This window comes from Dendroctonus ponderosae, unplaced genomic scaffold, assembly GCF_020466585.1.
Source record: "Dendroctonus ponderosae isolate FM_Combo_2020 unplaced genomic scaffold, Dpon_F_20191213v2 Dpon_F_20191213_3, whole genome shotgun sequence".
NCBI classification, from domain to species: domain Eukaryota; kingdom Metazoa; phylum Arthropoda; class Insecta; order Coleoptera; family Curculionidae; genus Dendroctonus; species Dendroctonus ponderosae.
In genome coordinates this window covers 13146473-13152526 of record NW_026018508.1, presented here as the reverse complement: position 1 = coordinate 13152526, position 6054 = coordinate 13146473, and the positions used below count along the sequence as shown (strand labels likewise).

Genomic DNA, 6054 nt, shown 5'->3' with positions numbered 1-6054 from the left:
TGATGAGAACAGTGTAAGCGTTCAAGCAAACCACTTCTGAAGATGCAAGCCACTCGTGCTTGCGAAACGTCAAGAAGAAATTCTACTGAACGACGAGAATGTATTCCTCGCCCGAGGAATCGCATCGGAACAGTGTAAGCGTTCAAGCAAACCACTTCTGAAGATGCAAACCACTCGTGCTTGCGAAACGTCAGGAAGAAATTCTACCGAACGACGGCCTAAAAACCCACTAGTTTCAATTGTCGATAGAAATCCTAAATTGTTCTTCTTCAGACTGGTTTCTGGGTTATATGGAGGATTATCACTGGTTGGCCGGAGAAATCATACATCTCGGCTGTTTTTCCATGGTTTCGAGCGGCCCCGTGCCATGTAATTATTCGTCCATTCCGAATTCATTAGCATATCGTGGCCAACAATATATTTCCCTATGGCTACGTCCATCCTATACTTACAGCACATGAATCGTGGCTTAAAGTGCTTATTAACTATTTTATCCTCCACTTCCACGAAAGCCGTTCGCCGCTGTATTATGCTGAATGAAGACCCATCTATCACAGCCTATCGGACGCGGCATCTCTTCTTTTCTCGGCTTACCTAAACTTTTCTGGTTTCTTCTCTTTCTGGTCGGACCTACCGGCACGAACAAATTTGTCACATATGGAAAAAATGCGTATGCCGCAATACATGTGAGCAAGCAATATAGCCCTGCGAATGCAAAATATGCCAAACTAATAAAGACTAGTAAAGTAAGGAATGCGCTCCTTGGAAGCATCCAAAAGTAATCCCATCCTAAACTGTCGCAAGCAAAACCCGTTAATGATTCAGTTCTAAGCAATAAAACCGTAAACTAACGAGTCAAAAACTTCTTAATTTTTCTTATTATATTAAAGAAATTCAAGAGCGACCACACCTCCGAGCATACCCGCATATTTTATGGCATTATGCCTTTTTCGACCTGAAACTGTTGCATCAGATATTTTATTATGCTAATGAAGTTCGCCGTGGACAAGTAATTATATGGTCCCTGTACCATATAATACTGATCTTTTTTTGAATTCCAACGAACTTTCGATTAAAATCTTTCACATCCTTCTTGTCTGCCTTTATTGGTGAATTTAGGTTTACAATTTTTCAACCTGTTTGATACAAAAAATGGTACACTGGTGTCTTATGTATATGTATCATACACACTGTACCTATATAAAAGTATATAAAATAATTACAAGGCGTTAAATGTTAAGAGACCCAGTTTTCTTTCAATGGACAATTCTTAGTTTCTGTTATAGAACGATTCAAGTTAAGTACAAAAACTTAACTACTATGTACACTGTTAAAAATGTTCGAAACCGGAGATAAAGTGGTCCCCGTGTAAATTGGATGGTGCGTTCCGCAAATATGCGCGAGAGGTCGCCTACGCTCTCTGAGTTAGCACAAGTAGAAGAAGACGATGAAGGTTATATAAAATAACCTATAATTTTTTTTTATCAAAAGTCATTCGTATTTTCCATCACAAGTATATGAATTTTCAGTTTCGTGTGTGGAAAAAACTTCAATTACATTTGACTGAAAATCCAACCAGATGTTTTTAACAGTGTACTGAAGAAATGAAAAACATTTTTTTTAAATACTTGCATTTTTAAACAAAAGTGCACTGGGGTGGTTTGGCCTTTGAATTGAAACAAATTATCAAAAAATACAAAAACTAGAACTTGAACAATTTTTTTGAATATTTTTCTTATATTCTTTTCTTTCCTGGGTCTCAGTCAAAGTGTGCAGTAAAAATTTTGAACATCATTTATTTCATTAACAACAGCGCCATCATCAGATTTAAAATATACACAAACTCATAATTGGTAAACATTACGTTCTTTTAGGTCTTTGCTTCAAGACAGCACAGACCTATCCCATGTAGCATCATATATCGGGTATATATTTATACAATATTGGCAGAGCATTTTCATGTTGGGTCAATATTCTCAATTATTAGCCAATATTACTCCAATATTAGAATAGCTTTTTTGGCCAATATTGATGTATCTATACAAATACAATATTGGCAAAATATTTTTAATTTCCAGTATTGCTTGAAAATTAACATGCAATATTGTATAGCAATACTATGCCAATTAAACGTTTTCGATATAATTAATAATCATAGAATATTCTCTTAGTAGATAATAATTATTAATAATATCTTACGGTCTGATTTATAATCAAAGTTAAAGTGTTTATTTCTTAAAGTGTTAGAGAAAAATAGAAACAAAAAACCGGTTGCAAATCTAGTTGCGTACTATATTGAAAACTGCTTGTCGGATAAACTTTAGCAATCGAACTCGGCTACTATTATTTTAGGTTAGCGTTGTGTACTTATTTGTACCTACATAAATAGTAAATAGTTACATACTTCGATGTTTTGTGCCTGATTTTGTGCAATGATCTGTAACTCAACATGTAAGTACATATTATTATTACATAAATATAGTGATAGGTATCTTTTTGTCTACTCTTTTTAATATAATAAGTTCACAACTATTTACATGCCCTCATGTATATACATGAGGACATGTATTTGTTGTACAGTTGCTCATAATCCATACAAGCCGTACGTTTATAAAACTCTGAGCTTTATTCGAGTTTTGCTAATTTTGTAAGGTAAAATGAGGTACCACCGTACCAATGCCGGGTCTTATTTGAACTGCTTTGAAACTAGTTACAAACTGTTATTCTAAAGCTTATTAAACATATTTTTTATATTTAAACTCGCACAATCCTAAAAATAAATAATTATGTAAATAAGATTTATTGTATGCTACAATAACGAATGTAATCTAACAACTTACATAGAAAATTAAGTTTAATCTCCATTTTTTAGAAAATTTTGTTTCTGTAAAAATACATGTACTTGTAAAACATATACAAAGTCTGAATAGTGTAGCACAATGTAATATCAATTTCAGGTCGTCAAGATCGAAAAAATCGATGTATATAAAAAGGCAACTTGAGAAAGAAGTTATTACTTTAACTCCAGCTATTGCTAAAAGGCAACCCAATTTTCGCAATTGTGAAAACACTAATTCTGAAAGCTTTGGGTTAGAACTTCAGAGTGATGAAGCTTCTAATGATGCCTTATATGTTAACCGCCCTAGATATCAGAAAATATCGGATTTTCCCTGGCTAGTGCTGAAGATAGATAGGGTGGAAGAAAGTCCAGGCCGGTGAGTTTTTTTTTTCGTTTAATAATGGTTTCATACAAGTAGACAAGTAGCCATTATTTGTGTTGCAATTTTAGTAAAATCTAACTAAGTTTATTTTATTTCTAGGAACCGATATCAGTACAAAAATAAGATGTGCGTGTGATAAAAAATGTTTGTTATTCAATTAATATATGTGGGTATTGTTCAATTAATATGTGCATTATTTAATATTCTGATTCCTCACAAAAAATAATTGAAAATAATATGTCATTGTTAGGGTTGAGTATTAATTTAAAATCTCTTTTGCAGTCATACAATATCTTAATATTCATTTAAATTTGAAGTGAAAATGTTAGTCGGAGAATCGATCCAAACTCCAGAGGTGTGTCCGCCAATATTAAAATGTGAATGTATATATTTATTTTTAATTAAAATCGGATAATAAGAACCGATAAGATCCGATTTTAAATAAAAAGAAATATGTAAATTCACATTTTAATATTGGCGCAATAATTATCAACAATATTGAGCCATCCAGTATGTTGCATATAGCTAATATTGTACGAATATATTTTGCTACCTGGGATATAATATATATATAAAATGATGATGGCGGTGTGGTCTCGCCGAAACGTAATGAAATAAACGATATTCAAAATGATTGTGTGTATTGAGACCCAGGAAAGATAAGAATATAATAACAATTACACGCAGTCAGGAAAATAAATAAAATATTTTTCGCCAAAAAGGAATGTTTAGCAATACAACTAAATTTACTCGTAATCTGACACAGAATTCATGTAACTGTTATCTTGTTCTTCGACATTTTCAATTTGCGAACCTGCAGCTGGATGCTGGTCGTTGGTTTTTTCAATTTTGCGGCTAAAGAACTTTTGCAAATTCTCCCATTTGATCATGATGATCCGGTCCAAATTTAATGCGTTTGTTTGAAGATGTGATATGGACATTAGTTGAACGAGTTGAGTTAATCCATTCTGGAGCATGTGAGTGAGTAGTACATGTATTCAAACAACGAAAATTATTCATGAGAGAACTGAAGTTTTGCGATGGGATCGGCCAAACACGTTTTGGAGGGTCCAGATTTGGGATCGAGCGCAAAGTCCAAGTGATGGATGCGTCTCGACGGATCGAATTCATCATTTACCTACACTTAGCAAGTCTGCATGCAATTAGGCATTGATGATGACCAGAAAAGAACGGTCCTCCAGGTGACCAGGAGAAAGGCTGATCCGATACCTTTTCCAAGACCCAATCAAACTCCACTGATTTGTCACCTGTCCTTATCGAAGCCCAGCCTCTTCATATATTCCATGCGGCTTAGGAATTCTACTGGCAAAATCGTCGCGCAAACGCGCGATTCCGCACCGCCTTTCTATGACCCGATAAATTCCAACAATTTCCATGAGTTCATGTTGGAACCTGCTTCTGCACGCCGCACAGTGATAGCAGGCACCAGGTGAACGTACACAGCCGACAGACGACGAACTCTCGCGACGCTCGCAGGAATTATTCCTGATTTCCGACGTGCTGACTCAGTCCGACTCAGCGACATTCAGTTGCTTGCAGGCGTCTGCTGGAGTTGTTCGCGACGCCTGGTTCTCACGCCAACCCCGCGTGCTCCCTCAAAACGGCTCTAATCGCTCCAAGCCGGTCGTCATAGCTTATTGAGTTGTGCGTTGGCCAATTTAGCCAACTGCGAACCGAAGAACTGTCAGTTGTTGCTCTGCAACAACCACCGACCAATCGGCTGACGGTTGTAAACAGCGTTAAACGGACAATTGCTAAAGTGATCTGTAACGTTTCATTGACTGATTCAAACCTCTTCATCACGCATAATTTCTGCGTGGTCGCTCACAGCCAACAGTAAGTTTGATATGTTAGAAATGTAAACAGATCTTCCACTGATCTTTCGTTGATGCACGCGCTATACACAACTGGGGGTAGCAAGATGGCATGTTTTCAAACGTTTACTCGGTAAAATCTTCGAGTTGTAGTCGGCTGCCTGCCAATATTAATCGTAGGAATGGCAAAAGAGACCTGCCACGATAAAGTTTATGGCGGCAAAGTTCAAAGTCGCCAGGTTTCAGACCAAGGTTCGGTGATGGCGTGCAATTTGTTGATCTATTGTTTCTCGAATCCATTTTATTCATTACGTTTCACACGAATTCTTCATGTTAGAGTGGCAGGATCTAAATTTACACTTTTTCAGCCATTTAAGATGAGAAACGCATGTTCAAAACTCTTGTATTTGTGCTTTTTTAGAGAGCACGCGTTGCGGATAATATCAAAATGGTTTTTTGCATTGCACATTCCTCGTGTCAAGCTGGACGAAATTCGATAACCCTGAATGAGACCTTCCATGGAGTTTCAAAGTCAATCAAGTGGGCAACCAATTACTGTTTTTCAACAAGAATTTAACAGCTGTTCATCTAATGACTTCCAATGCCTACATGTAGCCGATCAACACCCTATATGTTACGCCTAATCTTTTTTCGGAACACTCGACTACTATTCCTGATAACCAAAAGGTATGGGGGTCATGCCCCCCCATTCAATTCTCTATCCAACGATGCCAAAACGAATTCTCTGGCTCGAATAGTTCTTGAGAAACCTCCAAAAAAGCAGCGTCATGTTCAAGTGGATTTTATAACCCAAAAAAAAACCACGCAAATCTAAAACTTCTTGAATTCAAGCCTTTTTTGAGAAAATTGCCAACATTTCCCCATCCATGGTTCACTTTATAAAAAGGACATTTATTTCTGTCTAGAATGATGTACAAATGAGCGTTCTTGCTCATTTTGCCTCCGAGAAATGAGCAAAAACGGGACGGAAAACATTA

At 36.5% G+C, this 6054-nt stretch overlaps 2 long non-coding RNA genes across 2 annotated transcripts in view; one reads left to right on the top strand and one right to left on the bottom strand.

Moving 5' to 3' along the window:
- Positions 1-395: 395 nt before the first annotated feature.
- The window catches only part of LOC125503871, an 8362-nt gene continuing 2703 nt past the window's right edge, over positions 396-6054 (bottom strand). The window contains exon 2 of the long non-coding RNA XR_007281123.1: positions 396-630. This is a non-coding gene — a long non-coding RNA (uncharacterized LOC125503871). The remainder of the gene's footprint in view (positions 631-6054) is intronic.
- On the top strand, positions 1831-3406 carry LOC125503868. The gene is made up of 3 exons (XR_007281120.1): positions 1831-2451; positions 2958-3215; positions 3321-3406. It is a non-coding gene; the product is annotated as an uncharacterized LOC125503868 (long non-coding RNA).